The following is a 20,112-nucleotide window of genomic DNA, read 5'->3' on the forward strand; positions in this document are numbered from 1 at the left end:
TGAGGAAAGCTAGTTGTGATAGGAGCTAATGAAGTGGGCTAGGATTTGAAAGGGGGAGCGTCAAGACAGGTGAATGTGAGGGTAGTCGATGGAGATACTCAGGTTCTGAGCACTGTCTGTGCTTTTTCTGCAGCGCCCGCTCTAGCAAACTGACACTGCAACCAACCTCCATGCATTTTTCATGAACTCTGTTGCTTTACAAGTCTCTCTCCTCTCTCTCTCTCCTTATCTCCCTCTTTTCTCTACCCCTCATCTACCTATACACACACATATTCACACTTTCTTTTACTCTCATCTAAGCCATCTCGCAGACCCTCAAAAACCATCAGTCTCAACCATTCATTCTCTAATATAGAATGGCATTTACTTTTAAAGAAGTGGGAGGGTGGAAGAGAGATTGAAGGAGCGGAAAGTAGGGAGAAAATGAAGGTGAATGTGCATCTCTTGTCATGTACACTTTCCCACAATTGGTCATCATTGCGCTTAGAATAGGGAGAAAGGAATCAGTTAAATTATTTCTGTTTACATTGTCGGGTTGTTAATATGCTTGAAACAAGCTGCGACGTAATTATGTCTTCATGTGAATGACGTAATATTCTGTCGTTTTTACTGGGTCTCTCAATGCACTATCTTAATTTGATCACTTTGTTGTCGCACAGAATTTTCCTGGGCTGCAGGAAATGCAAACTTGTAGTAAAACAATTAATAGAAAAAAGCTTATTTGTCAAGGGTGTGTACAGGAGGCAAAGTCAGGTGCAGGAGAGCAGAGTGTAGTGAACAGGCGCACTTTAATTCCATTCCACAAAATACAGCACATAAAAACAATAACGTGCAAAAAACACGGAACATGGCAAAAGTAAAGCGCCCGACAATAATCCACATCACAAACAAACAATTACACACAAAGACATGGAGGGCAAACAGAGGACTAAATACATGCAGTAATTATGGAATGAAAACCAGGTGTGTAATGGAACAAGACAAAACCAATGGAATATGAGAAATGGAGCGGCGATGTCTAGAAAGCCGGTGACGTCGATCGCCGAACACTGCCCGAACAAGGAGAGGAGCCGACTTCGGTGGAAGTCGTGACATTATTTCATAATTTCCACTTAAAAATGTCAGACTTGATTTGCCCTAACAAAAAATGTATCAACCCTTACAAAAAATGTCCATTCATTATAAATCACATGTCCTTTTGTGTTGCTGCTGGATTATTTTCCTGCAGTGAGAAACTGGTCAAATTAGCCTCTAGGGGCTAGGGGGCAGTATTTTCACGGCCGGATGAAAAACGTACCCAATTTAAACAGGTTACTTCTCTGGCCCAGAAAATAAAATATGCATATTATTAATAGAAAACACTCTGAAGTTTCTAAAACTGTTTTAATGGAGTCTGAATGGTGTCTGTGAGTATAACAGAACTCATATGGCAGGCAAAAAACCTGAGAAAAATTGAATCAGGAAGTGGGAGAAATTAGAAATGTAGTTTTTGTTTTGAATCCCTTGAAAAACTACAGTGACATAGGATTTACGTTACACCTCCTAACTCTTCCATTGGCTGTCAACAATCTTTAGGAACTTGTTTCAACCGTCAGCTGTTACCGGGCAGATCATTTTGGCTCAGTCAATCATTGGCCAATCTGAGGAGAGGCGTCTTATGATGCGCGTGCACGTGACATCATCGTTTTTATATTTTTCTTCTGGGATGAATAGCTATTGCCCGGTTGTAAAATGATCGCAATTTTACGTTAAGAAATATCCTAAAGGATTGATTATAAACATCGTTTGACGTGTTTCTACAAACGGTAATGGAACTTTGAACATTTCGTCTATGGATTTGCGTCCACGCCACATGGCATTGTAAAGTGTTCTGGATGGGTCAACAAAACGGACGTATTTGGACATAAATGATGGACTTTGCAGAACAAATGAACATTTCTTGTGGAAGTGGGTGCCCATCCGAGTGCATTCCGCCGAAGATCAGCAAAGGTAAGTAAATATTTCAAACATATTGTTAGAGATTTGTCGACGCCGTGGTTGTAGGCTAACTGTATAGCTTAGCATTGAAGGCTAAGTTCTGTACTCAGAATATTGAACAATGTGCTTTTTCCGTAACGTTATTTTGAAATCTGACAAAGTGGTTGCATAAAGGAGTAGATTATCTCTAATTCTTTAAATAATTGTTATACATTTTTTCAACGTTTATGAGTTCTTCTGTAAATTAAATGTGCCTATTCACCGGCAGTTATGGGGAGAAAACATTTTCTGAACGTCCCGCGCGAATGTAAAAATTGGGTTTTTGGATATAAATATAAGCTTGATCGAACAAAAAAATCCATGTATTGTCTAACATGATGTCCTAGGAGTGTCATCTGATGAAGATTGTCAAAGGTAGTGCTTAATTTTAGCTGTATATCTGGTTTTGTGATGGCTATCGTGCTTGGAAAATTGCCTTTTTTTTTTTGCTGAGGTGCTATGCTAAAATAATCTAATGTTTTGCTTTCACCGTAAAGCCTTTTTGAAATTGGACAATGTGATTGGATTAACGAGTAGAGTATCTTTAAAATGCCGTATAATACTTGAATTTTAATTTTGAGATTATTTTGTTTTTAATATCGCGCCGTGCTATCTCACTGGTTGTTGTCCAACCAATCCCGTTATCGGGATTGTATCCTCAAGAGGTTCGATAGAACATCTGTATAACAACTAGTTAGTGTTTTCCCTTAAAGAGCGTCTGAACGCACTGATTCCGCATGTGTTTCTCTGTTGCTCATTAAGAAAAACAAAATTTCCGTCTTGGGGGTGTGGTTTGATGTGGCAGTTATTACTGATGTTTGTCCCCCATGAGACACCATAGGAACAAAGCCAGTATTACTTCCTTAAAATAGTCAGAATGAACCTAAGATGACTCAAGAAATCTGTAATAAATGTTGACGTTTCTTGCTGAGGAGGTTTTAGCCGCAAAATTGTACATCTAGCTAAGGTGTTTGGTGCAGTATTTCTCAAGTAAAAAAATGCATGAAGTGTTGTCTTGCGTAAACAAAGCTGCTGGGTAGGTCAAATCAAATCAAGTTTATTTATATAGCCCTTCTTACATCAGCTGATATCTCAAAGTGCTGTACAGAAATCCAGCCTAAAACACCAAACAGCAAGCAATGCAGGTGTCGAAGCACGGTGGCTAGGAAAAACTCCCTAGAAATGTCATTGTCGTGTGTGTAGATGGCAGAGAAGTCAGGCGCAGGAGAAACCAACTTGGTATAACTGGAGTAGTTTAATTTATATAAAACAAACTCCAAGAAACCAACGTACATAAAAATAAACATGGATAAACATACCCGTCTCACACCTATACAAAATACAAAATACAAAATACATGAACACATAACCACAAACAATCTCCGACAAGGACATGAGGGGAAACAGAGGGTTAAATACACAGTATGTAATTAATGGGATTGGAACCAGGTGTGTAGGAAGACAAGACAAAACCAATGGAAAATGAAAAATGGATCAATGATGGCTAGAAGACCGGTGACGTCGACCGCCGAGCACCACCTGAACAAGGAGGGGCATCGACTTCGGCAGAAGTCGTGACAAGAAAGGCCAAAACCTAGGAAGAAACCTAGAGAGGAACCAGGCTATGAGGGGTGGCCAGTCCTCTTCTGGCTGTGCCGGGTGGAGATTATAACAGAACATGGCCAAGATGTTCAAATGTTCCTAAATGACCAGCATGTTGCATGAGGGTGCAACAGGTCAGCACCTCAGGAGTAAATGTCAGTTGGCTTTTCATAGCCGATCATTGAGAGTATCTCTACCGCTCCTGCTGTCTCTAGAAAGTTGAAAATGGCAGGTCTGGGACAGGTAGCACGTCTGGTGAACAGGTCAGGGTTCCATAGCCGCAGGCAGAACTGTTGAAACTGGAGCAGCAGCACGGCCAGGTGGACTGGGGACAGCAAGGAGTCATCATGCCAGGTAGTCCTGAGGCATGGTCCTAGGGCTCAGGTCCTCTGAGAGAGAGAAAGAAAGAGAGAAAGAGAGAATTAGAGAGAGGATACTTAACTTCACACAGGACACCGGAAAAGACAGGAGAAATACTCCAGATATAACAGACTGACCCTAGCCCCCCGACACATAAACTACTGCAGCATAAATACTGGAGGCTGAGACAGGAGGGGTCAGGAGACACTGTGGCCCCATCCGATGATAACCCCGGACAGAGCCAAAAAGGCAGGATATAACCTCACCCACTTTGCCAAAGCACAGCCCCCACACCACTGGAGAGATATCTTCAACCACCAACTGGTCTGTCTCACAGTCTGTGTGTTCTGCGGTAGGATTGGATAGAGCGCAATCACTGCAGCTCTGTATCCCGTGTTAGTAGGCAAGTGAACATTGCCTACTAAAACTCAACCCTCAAGTCATGACGAAATCACTTACAAAACTCGAGACTGGCTTTATGACCAAAGTTATCCTATTTACAGTGTACATTTTGACAGTAGAATGAATGTTAATGACTCATATCGATGCCACATAGGCCGTTTTCTACTAGAGAAGTTGTTTATTGTCTTCAGTTGCGCTTTAATGATTGTCTTTTCAAGCCTTGTTTAACTGGGTAAAAACTGTGTGTGTCTCTTAAACCAACTCCCTATTAGGAGTTATTTCATTTTAGGGAAGGAATTGTATTACTTCAGAAGAAGCTGAGTTCCTTCACAGTGGCTCTGCTACAGGTGCTGTGGGATGCTGTTGATATGTTGCAGTGGAAGTCTACAGACCGACTGTTGTTTTGTTTTGCATCTACCGGTATCTCCCTTCCAGGGAGCCAGTCCCTCATCGACCAATGGCCTCCACTACCACATCATTCAGGTCATGTCTTCTCTGTTACTGCATCTGATCTCAGGTCACCCACAGCTGGTGCCATTAGTCACGTTTCATTTCTCCCTGCTTGCCTTCCTCTGATCTGGGGTCAGTGACTGCTGGTGGTGTTACACACCATCCACCCCCCCCACCTGACTCTTATCTCCAGTCAGTCTGGTTGTGTTCCTCACCTCTCATTTCCCCCTGCCCGTGCAGCACTGATCCTAGTGCAGGTCACTGCCTGGCTGCATGCTGCTTGTATTAATTTTCCATTCTGCCTTTTTGGTTTGGTTTTCTCTACTACCCAGTTCCCTGGTAAGTAGTGGCTAGCTGGAGGTATTACATTTGACATGTCATCATTTTAGTCATGTAGCAGACACATTTATCCAGAGCGAGTTACAGTTAGTACATGAATCTAAAGATAGCTAGGTGAGACAACCACATATCACAGTTGTAGTAAGTACATTTTTCCTCAATAAAGAAGTTGTCAGCAAAGTCAGAGCTAGTAGGAAAAGACACTTGCAGGTCCCGGCGTTTTTGGTAAGATGGGCAGGGACTCCGCTGTCCTGACATTAGAAGGAAGCTCGTTCCACCAGTGTGAAAATTACGTGGGGGGGGGGATCAGCCCCCTCCTATGGGACATGAGCTCCCATAAATGCAACAAAAGTCCAACTTTGGGGGTGTACTGAGACAGTGGTAAATATGAAAATAAAAGCTTATTCTAAATTAAACAAACACCCCCACTTCTCTGTCATGGTTTAAACCAGTGACAGTTGGTTTAGGTTCTTTCAATTGCATTCATCTCTCTACTCTGCTTGTCTGCTTCTCTCTCTGTCTGTCTGCTTCTCTACTCTGTCTGTCTGCTTCTCTACTCTGCCTGTCTGCTTCTCTCTCTCTGTCTTGAGCTTCCACAAGAAAACTTGCAACATTGTATCATCTGGGCCTTCAGTTCCCTGCAGTAATGAGCTCAGGACAGACAGCTGTATTTGCGTCCCGAATATGAGACCTTTTCAGGTGTCCCGACTTTTCTTTATTCAAAAAAGTTCATTTTGTCAGCAAGAAGCATCAATTAATTGGGCAATTAGCCCTAAAAAAAATATGTAGGCCTAATGACAATGTCATTACACATTCATCCAATGGCTGAAGCACAATGCACTGTTTGGATGCTGGAATTTTGGAGTTGACGAACATGCCCAGGTAGCCTACTTTCTGAAGTGATTTGTTTGACAATCAGATAAAAAGATCATGGCTGGGTGTGTTCATGCCACATTAAAAGGCAATATATGTTTACCATTAAAATACATATCTTTACTATTAGGCCCAACATTATACCAAATGTCACATTTCCACCATTGGGATGCCAGGACAGAGAAGAGTTTTGACTGGGCTGAGTGGGAGCTGACCCCCATTGGGTAATTCTGTTTCTCTACATTGATTTTATGTCAATGTGTTTGGTTTGTTTATTTTGTTGCTTTTTAAGTAGCTGCACTGCTTACTGATTAGCTCATAAATCTGTGGTTCTTCATACTCTGGCAAACCTATATTCTCCTTGCATCAAATATGCAGGTGTCTTGGTCCATACCTATTGGAGGTTTGCTACAGTCAATATCAGGACATAAACCCTGGAAATATGATCTCTGTATCATTGTAATCAGGGTCTAAATAATCAATGTTTTAGAATATCATGGGAGCCTACTGTGTATCTATCTGGAGATCTAACACCAACCCACATATTTAACTTATTAGACTCAACTTCTACTGCATTAGAGATGGTGTGAGTAGTCTAGACAAGACAAGAACATGTAATAAAGTATTGACTACATTTTCAAATGTCATATATTTTTCCTTCTGAATTAATTAAATAAAGGTAAAAAAAAATTACTAATTTCCTTAGTACCCAACCTTTATTGTAATGTGTAGGCTTTTGGTTTGTGTAGAGAGAAATTAAAGAAGCAACCAGAACAGGCTGCTGCTGTTCAATTGTGTTGTGTTGAGGCTGTAGGCCAGCCAGGCTATAATAACCCACTTTCTCAGCCCAGTGTCAGCAGCAGCAGCAGCACTGAAACACTCCACAACTCTCCGCCTCTCTCTAATTAGTCCCAGGGCAGCTCAACAGAGGAGACAGGGGTGTGTGGGGGGGAGGGGGGGAATAAGGGGGTAGAGATAGATATGGGGAGAGGAGCGAGGGAGAGAGAAATGGGGAAGGGGAGAGAGAGAGGGAAAGGGGTGTGAGGGGAGAAGGGAGAAAGGCAATGCCTTTCTTATGGACAGAGAGAGAGGAGAGGGAATGTAATGCTTTGGTGTGAGACCTGCTCTACTGTACGTTATCTTTGCCAGTTCAGGACATAGTATTGCATTTGCCCACTTCACTGTCAGCTGTACTTTACCTGTTCTGAACGTTCTCTTCATGTACTACAGGTCACAATGTGGGAGGAAAGAGGAAAGACAAGTAGGCAGATATCTATAGTGAGTATGACTCACTTACGCTACAGGATAGAGAGAGAGCGAGAGATACAGGAGAGATATAGATGACGAGAGATACAGGAGATAGATATAGGGATATAGACATAATAAGAGAGAGACAGACATAAAGAGACAGGGACAGAGAGACAGATATATAGATAGATAGAGATAAGGACTAGTGTATAAGCAGCAGGTGAAATTGCAAGTGATTCCAGTGATATTATATTAAGACTACAGCGAGGCTGAGTGACACCTTCTACTACATTAATAACATGTCACATGTATTATCCTGCGGTAGATGGAATGAGATGTCTTACCCTTTTAATATATTTTGAAAATATTTATTTCTGCCACACAGAGTGGCTTGTTGCTTTTGTGTCAGCTGAAAGATGTCAGATTCCCCATGATGTCATGGTTGATGTGACTGCTGTGTCCCAATGAGGATGACATTATTGATGTTGTATAGAAAATGATATGAAGGACAATCATTATCACCAAAATGTGCTGCTAGTATTTATCAGTTTGAGTGAATGGGCTAGTACTTCACCTTTAAATCATGCACTGAAACCACTATTCTAAAAGCACATCATCTAGTCACCAATTTACCTGGAAGACCTGCACTATAGCGGGATTGACATTTAAAGGCAATGTTCCCGCATTCGTGGAGATCTTCTGTGCTACCGATTGAATCTTGGCGTAGAAATCCCTGTAAGGGATCTTAGTGTAGAAATCCCTGTAAGGTGGAACAGTGATGTCTTGCAGCTATCTAATAGCTGATAATTGGGCTCAACACTGAAATAGTACTTGCTTTGTGCATAATGAGGGTCTCTGTAACAGAATGCAACAGTGAATACTGAATAATGTGACATCCTGACGTGAATTACGTGCCTATGGCAGGTAACCTGCTCTTGCTCCATGACACCTCAATCACCTCTCCACACAGCCATTTTCACCTCTATTAGTAGAATGGATTGTCAATTATAAGGAGAGAAATGCAAGAATGGAGAGCTTTATACACTATATATACAAGTATGTGGACACCCCTTCAAATTAGTCGATTCGGCTATTTCAGTCACACCCGTTGCTGACAGGTATATAAAATTGAGCACACAGCCTTGCAATCTCCATTGACAAACATTGGAATTAGAATGGCCTTACTGAAGAGCTCAGTGACTTTCAACTTGTCACCTTCATAGGTTGCCACCTTTCTAACAAGACAGTTCATCAAATTTCTTCCCTGCTAGAGCTGCCCCAGTCAACTGTAAGTGCGATTATTGTGAAGTGTAAACATCTAGAACCTACTACTTTGCTCAGCCGCAAAGTAGTAGGCCACACAAGCTGACAGAATGGGACTGCCAAGTGCTGCAGTGCGTAGCTGTCCTCGGTTGCAACACTCACTACCGAGTTCCAACCTTCTCATGAAGCAACGTCAGTGCAATAACTGTTTGTCGTGAGCTTCATGAAATGGGTTTCCATGGACGAGCAGCTGCACACAAGCCTAAGATCACCACGCGCAATGCCAAGCGTCGGCTGTAGTGGTGTAAAGCTCACCGCCATTGGACTCTGGAGTAGTGGAAACACAATCTCTGGAGTGATGAATCATGCTTCATCATCTGGCAGTCTAACAAACGAATCTGGGTTTGGCGGATGCCAGGAGAACGCTATCTCCTCAAATGCGTAGAGCCAACTGTAAAGTTTGGTCGAGGAGGAATAATGGTTTGGGGCTGTTTTTCATGGTTCGGGCTAGGCCCCTGAGTTCCATTGAAGTGAAATCTTAACACTATAGCATACAATGACATTCTAGACAATTCTGTGTTTCCAACTTTGTGGCAACAGTTTGGGGAAGGTGCTTTCCTGTTTCAGCATGACAATGACCCTGTACACAAAGCGAAGTACATACAGAAATGGATTGTCGAGATTTGTGTGGAAGAACTTGACTGGCCTGCACAGAGCCCTAACCTCAAACCCATCAAACACCTTTGGGATGAATTGGAATGCGGACTGCGAGCCAGGCCTAATCGCCCGACATCAGTGCCTGACCTCACTAATACTCTTGTGGCTGAATGGAAGCAAGTCCTCGCAGCAATGTTCCAATATCTGGTGGAAAGCCTTCCCAGAAGAGTGGAGGATGTTCTTGCATCAAAGGGAGGACCAACTCCATATTAATGCCCATGATTTTGGAATGAGATGTTCGACAAGCACGTGTCCACATTCTTTTAGTCATGCATTGTATGTCCACAGATTATCCCTCTCCATTCTCTAAAACTTTGATGTTGTATATCTATAATCCACATGTGGCATCTGCTCCTCTCCTCCATAGGATCCAGATAGCAGATTGGTATTCAGAGAGGGTTATAATTCTGGAGAAGAAGCTCAAAGTGAGCCTGCAATTAGCTGGCCATACGCAGGAAGATAATTTGAATCGTTAGCACCGCTGCCTTTCACAGAACTAATGAAAGAAATTGTGGCGAGCCAAAGAAATTCAAAGGTAAGGGTTGAATGTAATGTTTTTATAGAAAACCGTTCCTTTTTAACAGAACACACAGCTGTAAAGTATTACTGCGATAATTCTAGTAGTGCAGCTCAAACAAATCAAACACGATGGATGTATCTGTTGATCAGTTGCCATATCATCCTGTTTTAGATGAATAGCTACAATCGGTGACAATCAGTTTCAAAATAATATTAGCATCTGTTTATCTATTACCTAGATAAAGAGGCATATCTCACTCGGTACAAAACATGGACTTGATATCTTTCAGAATTTTCTTTGGTTTTTGTAAAACCACCTGCAACTGGAAACAGACATTTCAATAGATGCATTTTTCACCGAATCAAGAACGAAGAAAGTATCACCAAGAACAGGTTAGTCGAAAAATCTATGGTGACGGTTTGTATGGGGCTTTCCTGTAATGCTCAGTAATGAACACCAAAAACCTTTGGTTATATCATATTATCTGGTGTACAATCTGTAGCTAAGAGAACAATACAGTGATGAATGATGCAGCTGAGGTAATTCTATAAGAAACAACAGGTATCTCTCTCACACCCAGCCAGAGTCAGTAGACTGCCAGGGGAGGAGAATCGTGACTTTCTTTCTCTGAAATAGGACAAACACGGTGGTGCAAGTTCAACGCAGGGCGAGAGAGAGAGACAGAGAGAGAGAGAGAAAGATGACGATGGCGGGCATGAGGTTGATCTTTTTAAAGGTGTTACAGAATTAACGTAGCAAACGGCTCTAACGCGGGCCGACAGATTGAGGTCAGTCACTCCCCATCTGCTATGAATTTAGAGGAAGAGAGAGACACAGAGTCATGCTGCTCCACTGCAGCACCCGCTGCACCAAGGAGAGGGGGATTGGATAGGAGGAAAAGACGGTGTGAAGAAAAGCATTAAAAAGTGATGAAGCAGTGGAGGAGTGTTGCATTGAAGAGAGGGGAGATGGTGAAAGGGGTAGTAGAAGATAGGAGAATGAGTTGTAGGGAAGTATAAGAAGAGGGGTCGAAGGTGAAGGAGAGCCATGAAAGGAAGGAGTAGCAAAAGGGCTAGTATAGTCTGAAAAACCCTGAGAGATGCATTATTATTGGTTGGAGCTAGCAGCAATCTGTTCAGCTGCAAGTGTGCCAAATACAACCATTAGTTGGCAAATAAAACCGAGTTCAAATGCCTCTATAAGAAAATGCACACATTTCAATCACAGCATGTCAACAACAATGGCTTTCCTGGTGAAATATACTGGCTAAAGGTAACTGTCAGTTTTAGTGGAGTCTATAAGCAGGAAGATAACTGGTTTATTGCTTGCAATACACCGTTATGTTTTTATTATCATTCCATGTTATAGTTCAGAAAGAGACTACAGCAAGGAAAAAGATGCAATTGCAATGCAACTAAAATATGGCTAATGATGTTGATGCTAGAAAGGGAGGTAATTACTACTGCACACTAACCTACTAAATCCCACAATGCACCTCAAACCAACCCAACTCTATGAAGTATAGTCCTACCTCCCCTAGGTGACATTCCAGATATGCAAGCAAGCCAAGGTGGGACTACAGAACATGATGCATATGCTGGGGCGCTAATTTGCTCCCTCCATAACAAATGACCTCACCATGTCTCTGTGTAGGGAGTTGGGGATTGGTGGGGGACAGGGAAAGGTAAGGGGGTACAGGAGCCCCATACATCATACTGCAGCAGGTATGTGCTCCCCCCCACAGTAGAACAGCAGCCCCTTGGCCCCCCTGTGGCCCCTAGCTTCCCCCCAGCAAACGACCCCCTGAGCCTGACCTACATTGTGTGTCCTCCCGTCTGCACGCTGCCTATTCATCACCACATGGCACGGGCCCCCACTGGGAGAGTTGGGATAGCCGGGAACAGAGGGCAGGGTGTCCTCCAGATCCAGTTCCAGCACAGTCCTCTTCTCTGTGAACAACTTAATTACACTACTGTAGTGACCAGCCAGGCTTGTTCGTGTACCCTGGAATATACTGTATGTGCTTCTAATGGGTTTTAAATGATATCTAAAGTGTACTTAATAGACTACCCTGCAAAAATCACACAATAATCAATGCTGTAACAATCAGCTCATTGTGTATGACCGTGCAGACACATCAGTGAAAACAAAAGAATATAGTATTCTGGAATAGTTACGAAAAAGTAAAAGTAATTGAAAAGATTGTTGCTATGTCTTTCCTGTTTTCTTCATTGTAGGAATCAATGGCTCCTCTGCTCACCGATGCCAAACTGCTGCTGAGATGGTCTCTGTCCAAGTCCCATATGGGCCTGATCTGTCTCAGAGTGGAGGAACAGATTAATAATCCCCTGTTTGCCCCCAGACCCTGGCCCTGATCTGTAATGAATTCCCTGGGGAAGATCTCAATTGCATACTCCTTGCGTCCTCTCTTCTGTACTCGTCTCCTTCTCAAAACCCTATGGAGAAGGTCAGAGGGGAGGGACCTCTGGCTTTCTCATCGAATGGGTTTTGAGAAGGAGACAAGGAGAGAGGAGGCGGGGAGTATACAGTTGAGATCTTCCCCTGGTCTGTTTGTTTCTTCCTGTGTTGTGTTGTACCAGGTGTTTGTGAACAAGCGGCTCAGTTCTGTTCTGTTCCTCCTCCATGCTAGGTCCATGTGGGCCTCTGAAAAGAAGGCCAGAGCCATTAATTGCTCTCCTCTTATCCACATCTTCCTGCACTTTCATTCAATTCTCCTCTCCAGACGGGGCCAAGGGGCGCTGAAGGGGGGAGGGGGGGGGCTGTCCCTGGTGGGCCTGTCTTTTGAGAGTGAGCCAAGGGAGATCCTCCAGGACCATGAGACAGGGACAGGGACTGGTGTAGGATAGGGGGATGAAGGGAGGTAAGGGGTGGCGGGGCATCCCAGAGGAACCAGCCCAAATGATTCTCTGTCTTCCCCGGCTGATTGGCTCTGACCTTCCACAGACTGCTTCGTTCAAAGGCACAGATCACACTATTGAACACCCTGCTCCTCAGAAGCTGTACAGTATGTCTTCTTTGTGTAGGTGTGTCAGTGAATGTCTTTATGTGTCTCTACTACCTAACTGAGTGCAAAGGGCTTTGTTCTTTGACTGTGGTCCCAATATGTGACATATTCCTACTGGAAATACTGTATGAGTATATCTTCTCTACTGTTCCTCTATTGCTTTGAAACTTTAATGCCATTTTTTTGTTCACCTTTTGTATGTATGATTGGATGTTAAGTACATGCTTCTGAGGTCTTAACGGAACGAGTGGGTGTGAGCTAAGAACGTTTACGTAGAATATTTAGAACACTAGCTATAACAGGAGTGCTTAATTAGACAGGATAAACCTCTTTAATCCAACGTCTTTACATCTGCTGCCTTATCAAAGCCCTATACGTGTCTAACAGATTATACAGCAAATACAGTACTAAGAGTCAGAGATCCTTACAGTGAATGAAATGTGTTCATTCCTCAAGAAGATACACATCACTTTATTTTAATAGTGTAATGAGTCCTACCTGCATATAGAACACATTTACAACAATGAACAATTCTGTAGAGGACTCTGTTTACTTCCTTATACAGAGCATCTTCAGTGTGTATTTCTAAAGGTTTGTCTCTTAAAACTAAGAACCTCAGGGTCCTCTCTCACCTTTTCATCCCTTTTACTTTTCCTGTCTATTGTTTATCAGTCAGGCATGATCAAACTCATTGGCTCCAACAGAACGCCATGCTGCTAACATCAAGCTTTTCCCTGGGAAAGGTGCTGCTCCGCCACTGCGGGGTGCTTCTAAACACTGCAGCACCGCCCCAAGTGCTACCTGTGTCTCCATGGTTACACAGTCCTACTTTATTCGCCTCAACACTCTTTTTTTCACAAGTTTATGATTCATGAAATGAGAAGATAAGAGGGTTCCAGACACCAGAAAGAAGAAGGGGATAGCATTAGCCACATTGTTCACTGTGATGTGCCGTCTCCTTCCTTCCTTTGTGTCTGTCTGTCTGTCTGTCTGTCTGTCTGTCTGTCTGTCTGTCTGTCTGTCTGTCTGTCTGTCTGTCTGTCTGTCTGTCTGTCTGTCTGTCTGTCTGTCTGTCTGTCTGTCTGTCTGTCTGTCTGTCTGTCTGTGTGACTCTGCAACTGCATCCAAACTATTCATTGATTCATTCAAATAACTGGGAAGTGTTCAAACATCTAACTCATGATCTTAAAAGGAAGACAAGAGTAACAGGCATGCTGCTGAACTGCAGTTTATATGGATGGGAAAAATGGTTTGTGGTCTTTGTTTAACTTTTCTCACTGTCTCCGGGGGAATTGGAGGTGCACTGCTGGGACTGTTGGCCCTTTGATTTCCCCAAATGTCCATGGTGTGTGTTTGATCTTTGGAGCTGTGCCAGGGAGCGTTTGACATTCCTCTTCTTTGGTGGTAGCTGCTCCTCCCTTTCAACTTCTTACTCTCACTCAAGGTCAGGTTCAAGGACTATCTTTCAATTGTTTCATTGTATAAAGATAAAAAATATGTAGATTGTAAATCTTAACTTCACTCTGACTTTCAAGTCTTCTTTGTTGTGAATTATGAATTGGCTTTTCAGTTACTCTTTGCACAGTGTGGTATCCTAATTATCGACGGTCTTGCTTTCATTTGTTCTTTCATTTGTTCTTTGACATATCACCCCCCACTCTCCCATCTTTTATAGAACAGAATTAGTTACCTGACAACATTTTTTGTCCACATGTGCCTACATGTACACTACCGGTCAAAAGTTTAGGAACACCTACTCATTCAAGGGTTCAACCAAATTGAGATGGTTTGGGATGAGTCGGACTGCAGAGTGAAGGAAAACAGTCAAGAAGTGATCAGCATATGAGGGAACTCCTTCAAGACAGTTGGAAAAGCATTCCAGGTGAAGCTGGTTCAAATCAAATCAAATCAAATCAAATGTATTTATATAGCCCTTCGTACATCAGCTGAAATCTCAAAGTGCTGTACAGAAACCCAGCCTAAAACCCCAAACAGCAAGCAATGCATGTGAAAGAAGCACGGTGGCTAGGAAAAACTCCCTAGGAAAAACTCCCTAGAAAGGCCAAAAACTAGGAAGAAACCTAGAGAGGAACCAGGCTATGAGGGGTGGCCAGTCCTCTTCTGGCTGTGCCAGGTGGATATTATAACAGAACATGGTCAAGATGTTAAAATGTTCATAAATGACCAGCATGGACAAATAATAATAATCATAGTAGTTGTCGAGGGTGCAACAAGCACGTCCGGTGAACAGGTCAGGGTTCCGTAGCCGCAGGCAGAACAGTTGAAACTGGAGCAGCAGCATGGCCAGGTGGACTGGGGACAGCAAGGAGTCATCATGCCAGGTAGTCCTGAGGCATGGTCCTAGGGCTCAGGTCCTCCGAGAGAAAGAAAGAAAGAGAGAAAGAGAGAATTAGAGAGAGCATATTTAAATTCACACAGGACACCGGATAAGACAAGAGAAATACTCCAGATGTAACAGACTGACCCTAGCCCCCCGACACATAAACTACTGCAGCATAAATACTGGAGGCTGAGACAGGAGGGATCAGAAGACACTGTGGCCCCATCCAATGATACCCCCGGACAGGGCCAAACAGGCAGGATATAACCCCACCCACTTTGCCAAAGCACAGCCCCCACACCACTAGAGGGATGTCTACAACCACCAACTTACCGTCCTAAGACAAGGCCGAGTATAGCCCACAAAGATCTCCGCCATGGCACAACCCAAGGGGGGGGCGCCAACCCAGACAGGAAGACCACGTCAGTGACTCAACCCACTCAAGTGACGCACCCCTCCCATGGACGGCATGGAAGAACACCAGTAAGCCAGTGACTCAGCCCCTGTAATAGGGTTAGAGGCAGAGAATCCCAGTGGAAAGAGGGGAACCGGCAAGGCAGAGACAGCAAGGGCGGTTCGTTGCTCCAGCCTTTCCGTTCACCTTCACACTCCTGGGCCAGACTATACTTAATCATAGGACCTACTGAAGAGATAAGTATTCAGTAAAGACTTAAAGGTTGAGAGTGAGTCTGCGTCTCTCACATGGGTAGGCAGACCATTCCATAAAAATGGAGCTCTATAGGAGAAAGCCCTACCTCCAGCCGTTTGCTTAGAAATTCTAGGGACAATTAGGAGGCCTGCGTCTTGTGACTGTAGCGCACGTGTAGGTATGTATGGCAGGACCAAATCGGAAAGATAGGTAGGAGCAAGCCCATGTAATGCTTTGTAGGTTAGCAGTAAAACCTGGTTGAGAGAATGCCAAGAGTATGCAAAGCTGTCATCAAGGTAAAGGGTGGCTATTTGAATAATCTCAAATATAAAATATATTTTGATTTGTTTAACACTTTTTTGGTTACTACATGATTCCATATGTGTTATTTCATAGTTTGTAGAAAGGTAGAAAATGTAAAATAATGTAGAAAATAGTAAAATAAAGAAAAACCCTTGAATGAGTAGGTGTTCTAAAACTTTTGACTGGTAGTCCATGTGTGCCTTCAGAAAGTATTCATACCCCTTGACTTATTCCACATTTAGTTGAGTTACAGCCTGAATTCCAAATTGATTAAATATATTTTTTCTCTCACCCATTTACACCATACCCCATAATGACACAGTGAAAAGATGTTTTTAGAAATGTTTCTACATTTATTGAAAATGAAATACAGAAATATCTAATTTACATAAGTATTCACACCGCTGAGTCAATACATGTTAGAATCATCTTTGGCAGTGATTACAGCTGTGAGTCTTTCTGGGTAGGTCTCTAAGAGCGTTGCACACCTGGGTTGCACAATATTCGCCCATTATTTTTCTCTGTCAAATTGTTGTTGATCATTGCTAAACAGTCATTTAATGTAAGTCTTGACATAGATTTTCAATTAGATTTAAGTCAAACTATAACTTGGCCACTCAGGAACAGTCACTGTCTTCTTGATAAGCAACTCCAGTGTACATTTAGCCTTGTGTTTTAGTTTGTTTGTCCAGTGTACATTTAGCCTTGTGTTTTAGGTTGTTTGTCCAGTGTACATTTAGCCTTGTGTTTTAGGTTGTTTTTCCAGTGTACATTTAGCCTTGTGTTTTAGGTTGTTTGTCCAGTGTACATTTAGCCTTGTGTTTTAGGTTGTTTGTCCAGTGTAAATTTAGGCTTGTGTTTTAGGTTGTTTGTCCAGTGTACATTTAGCCTTGTGTTTTAGGTTGTTTGTCCAGTGTACATTTAGCCTTGTGTTTTAGGTTGTTTGTCCAGTGTACATTTAGCCTTGTGTTTTAGGTTGTTTGTCCAGTGTACATTTAGCCTTGTGTTTTAGGTTGTTTGTCCAGTGTACATTTAGCCTTGTGTTTTAGGTTGTTTGTCCAGTGTACATTTAGCCTTGTGTTTTAGGTTGTTTGTCCAGTGTACATTTAGCCTTGTGTTTTAGGTTGTTTGTCCAGTGTACATTTAGCCTTGTGTTTTAGGTTGTTTGTCCAGTGTACATTTAGTCTTGTGTTTTAGGTTGTTTGTCCAGTGTACATTTAGCCTTGTGTTTTAGGTTGTTTGTCCAGTGTCTGGTGGAAAGCAGACTGAAGCAGGTTTTACTCTAGGTTTTTGCGTATGCTTAGATCCATTCCGTTTATTTTTTATCCTGAAAACTCGTCAGTCCATTAAGATTACAAGCATTACAAGTATTCTTGAAAATATGGAGAGTTGTACTCAGTAATGTGTTGTATTGGATTTGCCCCAAACATTACAGTTGTATTCAGGACAAAAAGTTAATGGCTTTGCCAAATTTTTGCAGTATTACTTCAGTGCCTTGTTGCATACAGGATGCATGTTTTGGAATATTTTTATTCTGTACAGGCTTCCTTCTTTTCACTCTGTCAATTAGGTTAGTATTGTGGAGTAACTACAATGCTGTTGATCCATCCTCAGTTTTCTCCTATCACAGCCATTAAAATCTGTAACTGTTCTGAAGTCCCCATTGGCCTCATGGTGAAATCCCTGAGCGATTTCCTTTCTCTCCAGCAACTGAGCTAGGAAAAATGCCTGCATCTTTTATAGTGACTGCTTGTATTGATACACCATCAAAAGTGTAATTAATAACTTCACCATGCTCAAAGGGATATTCAATGTCTGCTTTTTTATTTGTACCCTTCTACCAATAGGTGCCCTTTTTAGCGAGGCATTGGAAAACCTATCTGGTCTTTGTGAGCGAATCTGTGTTTGAAATTCACTGCTCGACTGAGGGACCTTACAGATAATTGTATGTGTGGGGTACAGAGAGGAGGTAGTCATTCAAAAATCATGTTATACACTATTATTGCACACAGAGTGAATCCATGCAACTTATTATGTGACTTATTACGTTTTACTCAACAAATTTAGGCTTGCCATAACAAAGGGGTTAAATACTTATTGACTGAAGTCATTTAAGCTTTTCATTTTTAAGTAATTTGTAAAACATATTTCCATTTTGACGTTATGGTGTATTGTGTGTACAGGCCAGTGACAAAAAAGTCGCAATTGAAACTATTTTAAATTCAGGATGTAACGCAACAAAAAATCAAGTGGTATGAAAACTTTATGAAGGCACTGTATGTGTGGCCGTGCGTCATGCATATACGTATGTATGTGTCTGTGTGTGACTAAGGCTTCTCCAGCGGGTCAATGTGCTCCTAATCACAGCATGCTCTCCAGCCCTCTTTCTTTTTGGTTATTTGGCCCTTCGTTGCAGCCATCAGGGCTGAGAAATTGCCTGTTATCTGAGGGGTCGATTTTTCATGAGCCCGTAAATTGCTTTGTATTGACACCCTGTCAGTGTGAGGAACTTCATGTTAACCCCAAGATCTGCCCTCAGGTGTGCATACTGGACCCCCTCTTGGGTGTACCTGGGTGTGTGTGTGTGAGTGTGTGTGTGTGTGTGTGTGTGTGTGTGTGTGTGTGTGTGTGTGTGTGTGTGTGTGTGTGTGTGCAGACTTGCATGCATGAATGTGTGTGTGTCACAGAAGTAGTACCTGTCTGTCAACCCAGCAAGTCAAACTATGGGCAGGATATCCTGTAGGAAGCTCAGACTAACAGTTGTCAGGCTGGCTTCGTCTTACCTGGTGGGTGGCATTTCATTATAGCCAGATGACAAGTCTCTGATTTGAAACGGCCTACAGATGACGTTCCTGCAAATTGTATTTTGATCGGCTTGTAGCCGGTGGGACCTTTGTAGTTCCACACTATGTGACAATCTTTCATCTGCTGCCACATTTCTCTGCAAACCATATTGAAATCAAACTTTTAGACAACACTACTTACCTTTCTTCCCCATGCTAAATCCGCTATCCATCTTTTCCTCATACTGTCCCTCTCTTTTACCTAAAAGGTAAACAGTCTTCGAGCAAGGCCTGTAAAGTGTTTGTGACAAAAATAGTGGTACAGCTAAGATAAGGCCTTTGATGAAGGCCACTATGAGAGTGGATGATAGCTTGATTATGTGAGCCTCAAACAGAAATAGCTTTTTGAAGTGGAGCGCACAGTGCTGTTTTCTCTTTGGGGAACACTTAAAACAATAGTGTCCTTAATTAGATGCTAGATTACCTTTGCATTGGCAAGGCTCACCTGCAAATAAATTATTAGCTGTTTTCCTAACAAACATACAAAACTAAGCAGAATCCACTGCCCCATTGTGATAGCTCAATGTATATTTTTCATAGCTTTGGCTGATAGCTTTCCTAGTCTAAATGCTAAATAGACTACGGTAAGTGAATGTTTTTCACTGTTGACTTACTGAAACTGTATGTTGACAGTGAGACAGCTAAGGCATGACACAGGAAAACAGCTAGTCATCTGGCTTATAATGGGCTCCCTCTCTCTCTCTCCCCTTTATCTCTCTCTCTCTACTCTCTCTCTCCCCCCTCAGGCACTCACTGAGATGGGTTCACTGACATGGAGCTAAGGAAAGAGAGAGAGTGATGGGTGAGAGAAAGGGAAATTCAGAGGAATGTAGGGAGGGGGAAGATAGAGGGATGGTGTAAGAAAGAAATAGAGAGAGAGAGAGAGATGGAGAGAGGAGAGGAGATGGAAACCCACTGGGAATGGTATGGAGCGCTGCAATTCTCAGAGTACACAAACACACAGACACACCAGCTGGCCTTCTCCAAGTGCTCTCCTCTTCCTCCTCCAGTCTCACTGTGTCTGCAACACAGCATGGGCATTGCATGTGTGTGTGTGTGTGTGTGTGTGTGTGTGTGTGTGTGTGTGTGTGTGTGTGTGCCCAGGTGGTGCCACCCTACTCCATTGGTACCCTGTAGAGGAGGCCATCCTCCCTCCACAGG

This window comes from Salmo trutta, chromosome 28, assembly GCF_901001165.1.
Source record: "Salmo trutta chromosome 28, fSalTru1.1, whole genome shotgun sequence".
In the NCBI taxonomy this organism is placed as follows: domain Eukaryota; kingdom Metazoa; phylum Chordata; class Actinopteri; order Salmoniformes; family Salmonidae; genus Salmo; species Salmo trutta.